Below are 13,580 nucleotides of genomic sequence, written 5' to 3' on the forward strand. Positions count from 1 at the left end.
TGTGCCAACTCCCTTTTAACAAACCATACACTCGATTCTTCTTAAGAACTGATATGTATCATTCCTTGCTCTGTCCTTAAGGACTAGCTGATGAACGTTGATTGGCAACTTTGTGAACAGTTCTATTTAATTTGATAAATTTAATGTCCATTTTCACCTGCAAATCAGCAAAAAGAGCAATTTGTATTTTCTCTGAATTAGTATTGATTGTGTATGCCTACGTTGCATTTTGCATAGAAGGTGGTATACTGTATGCTTGTAGTAGTATTTCCAAATATGTATTGCCACTTGTCATGTATTACAGGTCCTGTTGACTTAGAAGAGATAAGGATTTAAATGGTTCAATCACCTGGTAGAGTGCAGTGCTAAATAAATAATTTCTAAGCCTTCTAGGGTTTACACACTACATTGATCTGTAAAAGCCTTAAAAAGTATCCTTTTCCCTTTTTATAACTTTGTTTTCTATGGAGGATGGGTTGAATTTGTACCAGTGTCCAAATTGGGATAGTGTGGTATATTCATTGGAGGGTGCAACCTGGTGTAGGGTTTGATTGGAGTCATGGGTTAGATAATTTAGTAGGCTCAGTCCAGAGTCTAGTCAAGCAAAGGTTAAGGTGGGCCATCGAGAAATTAACAGTCCTTGTCAGTGGTTGCGATTTTACAGTGGTAAGAAAGTAGACTTCATGCATGTGAGTACAAATTGATGCCACAAGAACGAAGACTGAAAATGAGTCTGAGGTAACATAATTTCTAATTGCACTCACTCAGAGCTGTTGCTTTTACCCTGGTGTATCCCACCGCAGTTTTTTAATATAATAACTTATTTCTTCCATTTATAGGTAAGCAGGAAAAAGGAGATATTGGCTGTGAAAACACTGCTGTTAAACTCAGAAAAATCAATGGCTTAGCTAAATATGACTAATCCACTATGAGGTTTATAACTTTTCCTGTACCATATCAAACTCAAAACGACATTATTATACCGCAAGCGTTTATGCATGGCAGAAATAGCCAACCTGAGTCAACATTTGCCCAAAGATTATCGCAAAGCAAAACACTGTAAAAGTGGAGAACACAATAGCAAACTGAACATTGTGCAGCAGCCTTCTGTTAGCAAACCACCAACCTTAGGATTAATTCAGGGCATTGAACAATCACCAACTTGGCTACCATCTCAAGCCTTTTTAAACACTTACTAGCCTACAATGAAGCACTCTGGGAAGTCCTATTTCGTTCTTACCACAAGTCCTGCATGAATACATACCATTGATGAGTTTGTTGGTTTGCTTCATACCACTTAATTTTTGTAATGACGTCGTTCATGCTCACTATGTGATCATAGCGAACACAACCCCAGATTAAATATTGTCATAGATGTAGAGTGGTTCATAAAGTAGTCAAGAGGCGTGAATCGATCTTTGGGTGCTGAAAAACTAACATAGAGAATCCATCCAAGCGTTGGATCCAAATGAACCCACAAATTCCAGCTGCTCCAAATGAGCAATCAGATATTGCCTTGGAAGAACCATGGGAGTAGGTGAGCAAAGACTTCACATTTTTTTCCACACATTTATATGAGCTAGTGGCTTTCAGGACAGCTGCACGGCAGATCGTTGCTACGTGTTTGGCTTGTTGCGTTGGACCCTGGTGCATGTCGATATCAACTTTGATATTTGGTTCTTGTGTCTGTTACACCATGCGTGATGGACATTTGGACCTCTATGAGAACGATCGGTCCTCGTATGGTTGGACAAGTCACAAGTCCCACTTGCATGTTTTCGCGACGGCTCTACGTGGCCTTCAAGAAGTACTTAGTATTAAGGGCATCAGATAAAAATGGTGTATTTTCTTATATATAGTAATTATGATAATCAATGTTTAGAAAAATAATGGTCAAAAGGCATGATATTTTGGCAGCTGTACCCAAAATGACAAGTAAAACACAAGAAACGACTGGCTAACCTTTTTTAAAAAATTTCTTCTACTTATTTTAGAAACATATATACAGCATATAACTAGTGCGGTGCAATTGGTCATTGTAGCACCCACTGCCAAACTGGTGAGGCTCGGCTAACTAGACTAGCTTGTCACCTTCACCACAAGCAAGCTGAAAGTTGGAGAACGATTGAACGAACAGAATCTTGTGTGGTTACTTGTTGCCTTGCCGCCAATGCAAATGGCACGCAGAATAATACCCAATTAGAAACATATTTTAATTTAAGTACTACTCCCTTCGTTCTAAATTGTAACCTTCATGCGACAGACGTCAGGTTAGAATTCATAGATTTGTAAGCCCTCCACTTGAACAGAAGGCATCAAAATTAAAAACCATACTTTGATAACACGAGTCTTGACGTCACTGAGAGCCCATAGGCAAGCTTGTTGGATGCGCTAATCTCTGGCGGCGCTGGACCCCGGCGCGCTCGTATTCTATTCCAAACTTTGATTCCTTGTTTGTCCGAACGCCCGATGCTGGCATCATATCCATGCGATTATTATCCGTGGCTGAATACGGCAGCCAACCCCGTCGCCTTCCGCGCACGCAATCCCGAAAGCGAAGCCCAAGAAAAGAATTCACAACCCCTAGGATTGATTGAGCTTGAGCAGGTTGTATCCGAGTGTTCGCACAGCAAACCGGCACTAGGGTATATTGGAATCTGGTTTTAGGTTTCCGGATTCGGATTATCAAATCCCTGGGCTCAACTGAACACACGTCATCAGACTAATCGTATGGTGGCTGTAGCTAGACGTGTACCTGCTGGAGGTTACAGACCAATAACAGGCAACAGCCAGTTGCATTTTTTTTTTCCGAATCACACAGTACAATGCTCACGTACACGTACGTACACTCGCTCCTACGAACACACACGCAATCCACCCTTATGAACACCTACGCAAGACTATGAACAGCCAGTTGCGTTTGGACTTTAGAGGTACCTTCTTTGCAGAGGGTGTGATGGAAATGGAAGCCGGAACTACTGACAGCAGCATGCCGTAGACTGATAGACAGTTTGCAGGCAGACTCTTTTCTGAATTATTCCCAGTTCCGGCGCTAGGAGAATGTGTGGTCAGTGGAGCATGTGGCAGGAACAAGTCCTTGTCTCAACTCTCAAGACTTTGCTCCTAAAGGTCGTCGAGGACTCCTTTTGGGCTGAACAATCAGGCAGTAGTCTCCAGCCCAGCATGTGCCAACTTCTGTAATTCTATTCATGCCGTCAATGCCCGTGGTAAAATATAGTGTCAGGCTGTCAGCATATATACATCGACGTATCCCGATCAGCGCTGGGTTCTTTCGCTCATCCATTCAGCCCGCCCGCCCAGACGCGGCGCTACAGTAGTGCCTTGCGAGGTCGTAGACCCAGTAAAAAAGACTTCTCGGGAGTTTGGGACGATTTTTTTGCAAAATAGTTTATCTTTAAGATCAGAGAGAGACAGAGACCAGCCCGAAATGGCCGCTGTCCCGTTGGCGGGAACTGGCCGGGTTCTAGCACAAATGCACAATAGCGAACCTGGATCTCAGCTGTAGCATCAATAGCAGGCTTACAATCACTACACCCTTTCTGACATATCCGTCCTTAATGCCGACATTTCATGAACAATAAGCCGTGACCACGCAGCACTCAGGGAAAAAAGAAAAGCGAAGCAGACCACCGAGACTGAACCTGAAACCGACGGCACAACAAAGTTCCAATGGCACCAGCAGCAGGTATCTACCTGCTGCGCCATTTGGTGCGCCACACAGGCACACACACCGGAACCATGAAATGAACGCAAAAACCTTTCCCTGCACCAATCGCCAACCAGACCAGATCAAATTAAATTGTCAGGATCACTGGGAAGGCGGTCGCTCTCTGCACCGGTCGATCTTCCGCCTTTGTTAGGTGATTATCCTGGGACTGGGATAGAGAGCGAGAGGTTTGAGCATCAGCGACCAGCAATAATGCAAGTTCTTGTTGTGTGCACTTTGTTGTGCCAGCGTTAGTGTATCTTGGAGCCATGCGTCTGGTCAGATACTCGGGTCGCCGTTGTTTCCGCGGCACTCAAAGGCGGCCGGGCGGCAACGACGCTGAAGCTGACCGTGCAGCCGCCGCCCTAGACTAGCGCGGGAGCCGGGACCCAATAATGCCTGCCTTGTAATAAACCACCTGCAGATCGTCTGAAACCATAGTTTGAGCTAGAATAACTGGATGCACCTAGATGTTAGCTCACAGCCTCAGAGTTTGTAGACAGGTTCACAGCTCACAGGACGACGTCAGTATTCTGGGGCACCTGAATTCCTGAGAGTTTGTTCACGTCAGGCAGAGTAGTCACAGGACCTGACAAAAGTGGCAGATTATTCGGTTGCAAAAAAGGGCCAGCAGATGAGGTGAACCATTGAAGAGTAAAGGATCAAGAGTCTTTTTAGTGATGCGGATCATGGATGTGACCGCAAGTGGAAGTTGCTAGTAAACCATATGATTTGAGTTGATTCCTTTCTTGCCTTTTATATTTCCAATGTGGAAAGGAAGAATTCCACCTCTTGTTGCTGTAGTAGTTGTTGGGGCGCCGTCAGGCTAGCGAGCTAGCATCCGGCCAAGAAATGGAGTTGCTGCTCACGCTAACGGATTGCTGGTAGCATCTTTGCTTAGGATGCAATGCAAATCGATCTCAAGGTGACTTCAGCAGAGCAAGTGCCTTCTGAATTCTATTAATTTAGCTTACCATATTTTTCTTTTCTTTCAAAAAGATTCTTTCGTTGCTAATATCCATGAAAAAGATGATCTGACGATGCGATCAAGCATTTGGATTATGCGCTTGCTTTATTATATTATATATATGATTAAACAAAAAAGTCAGCCATGAAAGATTGTGAAGCTGGCAACCTTCATATTCATCTGTAAAACTTTATTTGTAATTTGACGCATGACATCGACTTTATTTCTAACCGATTGAAGTAAAAATTACATGATCGATCATGCTGCAAATTGATCCTGCCGAAGAAGCACAAGCATTTGAGCTTGCAGAGTAAACGGACAAGACGCCATATCTCAATGCCCTGTGCCACCAACTACATGCCATAAACCAAAGTACAGCCAAGGCGCAAGTTGACATGGAACAACTCTCTGAGATCGCTCTCACAAGGGAAACAGAAAAAAAAAAGGAGAGAAAAAGACTTCCTCTCTCGGCCAAATTTTAGTCCCCATGAGAACCTTCGCTTCGTCCAAATATAAAAGTCAACAACATGATGCGAGAGCAGCCCCAATCATTTATTTCGTCCTTTTTTAATGTGTAAGTGAGAGAAATTGCTCACGAGTCTCTTGGTCCGTATAAGTTTGCTCGAAAATGTGGATTCTATTTACTTATTTATTTATTTTACCAAAAAGGACTTATCTCTGATGTTAACCTCAATCATAAAGACCTACTCCAATTTCTTGTACTCCCTCCGTTCCAAATTATAGGTCGTTTTGATTTTTCTGGGTGTATAGATATTTATATACATCTAGACATACATTATATGTAGATGCATACAAACATCTATGAATCTAAAAAATCTAAAACGACTTACAATTTGCAACGGAAGGAGTACATACGCATGTTCAATTCCTATCCAAATATCTACGCCTATAACATAGTACTCACTCCAAAGTACCCGCAAGAAGTGCGAAACAACACGGAGAAAGAAGACATTTTTATAACTAGCTTTTGGAACCAAAAGGCAAGGGCCACTTCGTGTTAAATATGTAATCTACTCTCCAAATTGGATTGGGGTTTGCAAGTTATTTTCCTTGTAATACCTCGATGTGACATGATCGCAAAAGAGGCTCGTCTCTTTTTTTTTTTTGAGAAAGCGCTTAAAATGGACCTCTGGTTGGAAAATTGATTATTGATTTGTAAATGATGCATGGTAGCAAAATGAATTAGAGGAAGTTTATTACCGTACGAGATGAAAATGGTGTTTTATGGTACGGACAAATTTACCTTTTCGAAATTTGTCTCTCAAATGTTTTTTGAAAGTTAGCACGATCTCTTTTTTTTTTCGAGAATACGCAGGGGAGATGTGTATCTTTGTATTAAGAAGAAGAGAATAGTTCAAATTACAATGCGAGCATCCCGAGCACATGCACATGGTTCGGTTTTCTTAGGTATTACATTTCAGAAACAAACAACCGAAGGGTTGTGGCCTTAACATGTTACTGACGTTGAGCTTCCATTGGTGCCGGCCAACCTATGATGGAGAGCTGCTTAGTGCCTACGCAAGACCAGAGCAGCACCTCCTCCAAAATGCTTTGCACCAGCTGTGCCGGTTGCTTGGATGTGCCTCTGATGAACACCCGATCATTCCGTTTTCTTCCATAATTCTCAAGAGGTTAGCATAAAGGTGGAGTCCAAATCTTTTCTCAGCTGAGCATTCGTTGCCTCTCGTTTGTGAATCCACCGGTCCATGATTCCCAAGAGGTTAGCACGAGCCTTTTAGGCTCGAATATTTCAGGCGACCTATATATCGTCCATTATTCTCACCGTGAATAACATGTGGGTTCACTAGGATCAGTAATAGCGCGGTGGATCAGGGTGGCACATCTTTTACCACTCATCGCTATAAAAATGGATATCCAGCTAGCCCACGAGTGGATTACCACCGGCAAGAACACGTAGGCCACCGTATCCCCGGCGTGGCCAGCCATGATCATGCGAGTCACAGCTTGCTTACAAGCGGCCACGAAGAGCAAGCGACAAAGACAAGCAGCACCACCACCATGCCGTGCTTGCGCCGCGCGCGCGTACGAGGAGCCAACACCTTTCGGCTCCCAGCAACCGTGCGCGCCACCCGCCACCCGCAGTGCGGGCACGCAGCCATCGTCGGGGCTCGGCCGCTCGGGAGAAAAAAAAGAAAAGAAAAGAAGTCCGAGATACTCACAAAGGGAATTATGAAGAGGGGGAGAGAAAAAGACTTTTTTTCCTCTCTAACAAAAATTTAGTTCCATTGAGAACCTTCGCTTTTCCGAAAAATAATAGTCAAACATGATGGAACGAAGCAGCCTCAATCATTTGCTTTGCTCTTTGTTGTATGAATGTGCTCACGAGTTTCTCGGTTCATTCAAGTCTGCTCAGCAGTTTCTCAGAGAAAAAAAAGGAAGTTGCATAAATAGGACTTCTCTGATGTTAAAGGCCATTATAAAGACATGTCCCAGTCGTTTACGCACAAACTATAGGGAAAACACATAAAAAGATTTCTTCTCCCACATAAAGATGTTCCTTCTTGTCCAATATTTCTACGGCAAAAACATGTTCCATGGGGCAAAAAAAAAAACTACAATCTAACCTCTCATCTCCACAGGACCTTCAAGAAGTGTGTGAAATCCTTATTTAAAAAAAAGAAGTGTGTGAAACAAAGCAGAGAAAGAATGCGTATTTTAGTAACAAGCTTTTGGGAACCAAGGGCTAGGCCACTCTCTGTGTTAACTATATCAACTCTCCTCTTTGAATTGGATTGGATTGGATTCTGCACCTTTTCCCCCTTTAATACCACGATGCAACATGGGCACGAAAGAGGTTAAAGAATCCGTCGTCTTCTTTTGAGAAAAGAGCTAAACCAGAATAGATATTTGTAATAGGAAATTGATCATTTATTTATCATGAAGGCATAACTATGAGGAATGGTAGCCACTGCCTCTAGAGCAAGTGTACAAAGCTTGAACACCATATATATAGGAGCTGAAACCAGTGTTTTACTGTAGAGATAAACTTAACTTTTTGAAATTTCTCACTCTTTTCAAAAACAAATACCACATGAAATTTTCATTTCAGACTCGAAAAGGCGGCACCAGCCCAACCTCCAAGATACCAATTTCCATCTTGTAAGGTGAACGCATGATTCGACCTCCATTTCAGGCAACCTCGCACATCTTCCACAGCAGCTTAATTATCACCGCGAAAATGACCCTGCACTAATCCTAGCTAGTTCGCTGTACCCCACCACACGCCACCGTACCGTATCCCCGTCGTGGCCACCCTAAGATCGCCGTACCAGCTGCGGCGTGCTTACAAGCGGCCACGAAGATGCAACGAGCCGACGACAAAGACAGGCAACGCGATCGTGCTGCGCATACGAGGAGAGGACGATCGATTGAGCAGCGAGGGCGCCAGCCAAACAACCTTTCGGCAAACCGCGACCGAATCACTTACGTAAATCCCCGTCCTGCCCCTGCCACTAGCTCCAAGCCTCCAACCACGCGGCCGCGCGAGTCAAACCGCCGCTCGTCGTCGGGGCTCGGGGGCACGACCGGGCCAGGTGATGCACCAAACCCTGGCCGCGAAAGAAACCAGGCAGGAACCGTCGCCTCCCTCGCAGCTGCGTTGCCTTTTTCTTCCGCGACCATGTCGCCAGCCACCAACCGGCCTGGCCGCCGTAAACCACAGCGCCACGGACTGCTTCGTCCGAATTGAGTGTCATTTTGATTTTGCCCTGCGTGCATGCATTCTCATTTCTGTTCCTATGGGGTGTCCGAATGTTCCTGGCTTTGATTGGATTCAGAGGTTACACTTACATCAACGGCGTGTGTATGAGGATTGCATGTTTCATTGTCATCTTCACTACTAGAAAACTCGGTATTAGTACCAGTTCGTAGGGTGCATATCTCCCAAAAATGCATTCAGAATTAATCCGTCGAGATAGGGGGGTCTTTTATCACGGATTCCAAAAAATATCGGGAGGTTCCCCAAAGGTCACACGATTTTTCATGCAAAATATGCATGTGTGCGGTCTGTGAGATTCGAACCCATGACCTTAAGCCTCACGTTGCCATCCCACCTACACACCACATCTATCTATATAGAGGATGCTATCCTTTTGTATTAACTCATGGAGACAAAAAGGTTCAAGGGATTTAGTCCTTTCCCAGCCACACATAGGGAACCCTTTTTATCTCGGTTGGAAACAACAACCGGGATAAAAAAGGGCCTGAGGGCTTTATTCTTTTTTCAGCCACTCGTGGGGACCCTTTTATCCCGATTGGAAACACCAACCGGGACTAAAAGACCCCCTTTTATCCCGATTGCTTTAGTCCCGGGTGGTAATAACAACCGGGACTAAAGGGTGACCTTCTACTCCCGATTGATCTTACCAACCGGGACTAAAAGGTTCCCCACGTGTGCCTGAATTTTTCAACCGGGACTAAAAGATCCCCACGGGTGGCTGATTTTTTAATCGGGACTAAAAGGTTTTAGTCCCGATTGCAAATACCAACTGGGAGTAAATTGTAACGTACCCCTTTTTTCCCGGACCGAAAGTAAACCGAGACTAAAAAGAGTAGTATCTAAAATCAGTTCCCCAGATCAGTTCTCTAGTAGTGCTTCCTAACCGCGCAACCTTAAGCTACCCGTTCCAAGCCGTTGTTGGTATCATAGTTTCGGATTCACCATCAGCAGTTTATGAATTTCTCTGCCATCCGGCTAACTCTGCAATCTCGAGCTACCAAATCTATGCCCGTTGCAGTAGCGCACGTGTCCTCCCACACCAATCCTTGTCTCGACTTATGTTTGCATATGGGTTGCTTGGTTCTCCATGTTCACGCAGCAGGACATAGACATGCATTTGGTTGGAGGAAGTTATATTAGCAATTCTTGTTGGTGCTTCTGTGTAGTAAAAAAGAAAAATCTCACTGTTTTGATCCTGCATTCATTTTTCCCCTTCTGCTAAATTGAATGCTGCATGTATTCTTTTTCTGGTCCGCAAGCCAAGCCAAGAAGTTACATTTGCTCTCCACTTTCGCACTCGAATGACCTGGACCTGGAACTGGAAGTGACAGAATATTCCAGAAATTTGGATGTCACAGAAAGATTTTGCAGATATTGACCATTCACTGTACGTCCACCTGGCACAATTGAAACAAATGCATTGGTAGGATGATACGCATAAGTAGATGATTTTTTTGTTGCTGGCGAACTGAGATATTCCTCTCCCTTTTGATCAAGGTTTCATTTTGCATTTCTGTGGAGCCTGATCTATTACTTCTCTTGCAATTGTGGTAAATGGTATAGGCGTTATATCTTCGGTGTGACCATGCAAGGCCGTTTGAACTTCTTTATCATGTGACCATTTGGATTCCTACAAGGACAGATGCCTGACACAGATAATTGGGTATCTGTCCATGAACTAATTTTTCATTCTTTTGCGTATTATAGAGATGCACAAATTAACAGTGCTTATTCTTTCAGTATTAGGTTACTTGCCACTGAGGTAATGAGTTCGAGTTCATTTAGGGTTTGCAATTCGTTTTTCAATTTTTTTTTCAGTCCCCTTCAAAATCAAAAAAATTCGTAAAATTTAGATTGCTGGTAAAGAAATTACCAAAATTTGAAAATTTTAAATATTTATAAACATTATCAAATGTTGTACACAATTTGTATTCGCAACCTTTTTCTATAGATCGATGGTTTGCTGGATTTGAGCCGATCCAGAGGGTCACGTGCTATTTTTTTTTTAAATGCCCGCCAAGGTGAGGAGCCCATTGGTCAGTGTAAGGAATTTTCAACGAAATTCGTGAAATTTGGATTGTTGGTAAAAAATTTGCCAAGATATAGAAACTTTAAATATTTATAAACATTATCAAATGCTGTACACAATTTGTATTCACAACTTTTCTATAGCTTGATGGTTGGCTGGATTTGAGCCGATCCAGAGGGTCACGTGCTATTTTTTTTTTAATCCCTGGGAAGGTGTGGAGCCCCATTTGTTAGTGTAAGGTCCTGTTTGGCATGGCTCCAGCTCTGGGTGGAGCTGCTCCACTCCAGAACTGCAGGTGGAGCCAGCTCCACTCCAAAATTCCAGAAATAAAATGCGGTGTTTGGCTAGATGGGTACTCTCAGCTCAAAAAAAACCGATTTCAGTGTAGATTGCCATTGTTGCCCCCCAATTCAAGCCTCACTTGTCATCCTTTCTATCCCATCTTCTCCCTTTTATTTTAGACTTACGCACATCGAGCTTCCGCACGTCCTCGTCGGAGGAGGGGCAGATCTCCTGTTGACGGTGACGGGGTCGGCCGGCGGCAGGCTGGGCGGCCACGGGGCCGGGGGTGGCGACGGGCGGCGGGGCTCGGCGGCGACGGGGGGCGCGGCGGCGGCGGGGCGGCGCGGGGGTGGCGGGGAGGTGGCTACGGGGCCGGCGACGGCGGCGACGGGGGCGGGGCGGCGACGGGTGGCAGGGCTCGGCGGCGATGGGGGCGGAGCTCGGCGACGGGCGATGGGGCGGGGCGGCGAAGGGCGGCGGGGCTCGGCGGCGATGGGGGCGGAGCTCGGCGCCGGGTGACGGGGTGGGGCGGCGACGGGCGGCGGGGCTCGGCGGCGATGGGGGCGGAGCTCGGTGATGGGCGACGGGGCGGGGCAGCGACGGGCGGCGGGGCTCGACGGCGACGGGGGGCGCGGCGGCGGCGGGGCGGCGCGGGGGTGGCGGCTACGGGGCTGGCGACGGCGGCGACGGGGGCGGGGCGGCGACGGGCGGTGGGGCTCGGCGGCGATGGGGGCGGAGCTCGGCGACGGGGGTGGGAAAATAGGCACGGGTGGGAGCTCGGGTGGAACATAATGAAACGTTTTTTTGTAACCAGTGGTATTGGTGGGTAATTACCCACCAACTCCACGAGAAGGTTCGAAATAGAGAGTTTTGGAGCAGCAAAAGAGGTGCTCCAAAACTCCACCTCCATTTGCACTACAGCTCCATGAAGTTGGCTGCTCCATGGAATTTTGGAGTTGAGGTGTTTGGCTGGATTTTTTGGTGGAGTTGCTGGAGTTCTGGAGTGGAGCCATACCAAACAGACCCTAAGAAATTTGTGTAAAAATAGGGTCTGCAGCGAGAATTGAATTGAACCTACAACGCGTTAATATGAGCAACAAGAGCTCAACCAGAGCACTATCAATCGATACATGCCTATTGTAGCTTATAGGAGGTATATATAGATGCTAGAAGTTTTCAAATTTTTCAGCCGAAATTGATTTTTTCGTTCACCGGCAACAAAGAGCAAAATTTGTAAAATTTTAATGAAAATTCACAATAATTTGGACTAGTTCGTTATTTTAAAATTTGCCAGTCCAATCTTACAGAGATGCTGATAAAGATAGGGTTACGAATGTGCATGCTTGTAGTGAGTGTTGTTGCGTATCCTCTGTTTCACAAAAGATCATGGACCGTGTGCTATTGTGTCACCGTTATTGTAACAACCGACGTGCCTTGATGATGGCTTTCTCACCTCGGGACTCAAGATGGGCTCAATCAGGGCAGCAACAACTCACCAAGAAAGAATTCCAGCGAACAACAAGCGCTAGCAGTAGATCCGTCTAGACCACGTCACGACCAACACGGCTAAAACACTATTTTTTTCCTCCTACGTACCGTAGCAATTTATTTATTAGCAAGCAAAACAAAATCAAATGCGAGACCGAATTTTTACGTACAAAATCCTTGTGGCAAAAAAAAATCACAGCATCAATGGGCAACCTTATAAAATAGGGGAATGATTATTTATCTGTTTTCCCATGCCACTTACAGAAATACATATTGATGGATAAAATAAAACTGATCCCATTCAACTAAAGAAACAAATCCGTTATAATATAACCCAAACTGCGGGCCCTTTACGCATCATCGAAGGAATCACTTTATAATTCAGATCATTTTCAATGAGGTTGTATCTGAATGTTCCCACTGCAGCAGGTATATTGGAATCTGGTTTTGGTTTCCGGATTTGCATTAACAAATCACTGGATTGACCTGAAGTCCTGAACTGAACCGAACTCAGCACACGACATCAGACATTCAGACTTGTATGGTGGCGGTACCTGCCGGAGGTTACTGACCGTCCCGGACGAACAGATAACTAACAACTGTGTGGAAACTACTACGAGCCCGTTCGCTTCAGCTTATAAGTCGGCTGAAAAGCTGAAACGGCTGATTTATTGTGAGAGAAAAACACTGTTTGATAGCTGATAAGCTGACTGAATAAGACTGCTGAAGGAAATGAAATGCATGATAGAAGCTGAAACATCGATATCTTTTTTTTCTGATTGCCAAACCATGCCGTAATACCTGCACGTTGATTCTCTCTGAGATCTCAGCTGCTGTGCTAGGATATGTGGACCGTCAGAGAAGCATGTGCCTGCAGGAACAAGTCCTTGTCTGAAAGCTTTGCTCCTAGAGAGCAGACTGTGTACCACTCTGCAAAATCAGACAATAATCCCATATGTGCCAACATCTGCATTTTTTTTCTTGTTCAGATGTCAGCAAATGGCATTTAATTGCAGCATACATAATATTTTATAACAACACACATCGACATTTCCGAATTAACATTGGGTTCAAAATTATGGAGGAAAATGACTTATATTTTCAATCAGAGAGAGAGAGTGCACATATCCGGGACCGCCCGGAAATTGACAGCGTCCTATTGCACTGACGGGAATTGGCCCGCCAATCCTCTCACAATAAACCTGATTCATAAACTTTTTTTTTTAACGAACACCTGATTCATAAACTGACCCATCACTAGCCAGCCTACAAGCAGATGATAATGTTCTTTCAGACATAATAACCATCCTTAGCGCCGACAATTCAT

Source organism: Setaria viridis, chromosome 4 (genome assembly GCF_005286985.2).
Source record: "Setaria viridis chromosome 4, Setaria_viridis_v4.0, whole genome shotgun sequence".
In the NCBI taxonomy this organism is placed as follows: domain Eukaryota; kingdom Viridiplantae; phylum Streptophyta; class Magnoliopsida; order Poales; family Poaceae; genus Setaria; species Setaria viridis.